Source organism: Notechis scutatus, chromosome 4 (genome assembly GCF_049901735.1).
Source record: "Notechis scutatus isolate UNSWTSFEM ecotype Mainland chromosome 4, rNotScu1.2, whole genome shotgun sequence".
NCBI classification, from domain to species: domain Eukaryota; kingdom Metazoa; phylum Chordata; class Lepidosauria; order Squamata; family Elapidae; genus Notechis; species Notechis scutatus.
In genome coordinates this window covers 33139124-33139433 of record NC_142012.1, presented here as the reverse complement: position 1 = coordinate 33139433, position 310 = coordinate 33139124, and positions in this window count along the sequence as shown.

Sequence of the window (310 nt, the reverse complement as noted above, 5' to 3'; positions counted from 1 at the left end):
CAGGGGTCCCCAACCACGGTCCGCGGACCGGTCGTCCGTGGAACAAGTCCTACCGGGCAGCTGGCTTGCTGGGCACCGCCATCTTTTTGATGAAAAGTGCTTCTGGTGAGCTTTTCCGGGTAGAAAGCTCACGGAAGCACTTTTCCTCAAAAGATGGCGGCGCTCGCGCTTCGTGAGCTTTCGGGTAGAAAGCCATTTCTACCGGAAAAGCTCACCGAAGCTGCGCCCGCCATCTTCTTTTGAAGAAAAAGTGCTTCCGGTGAGGTCACCGGAAGCACTTTTCATCAAAAGATGGCGGTGCCCAGCAATG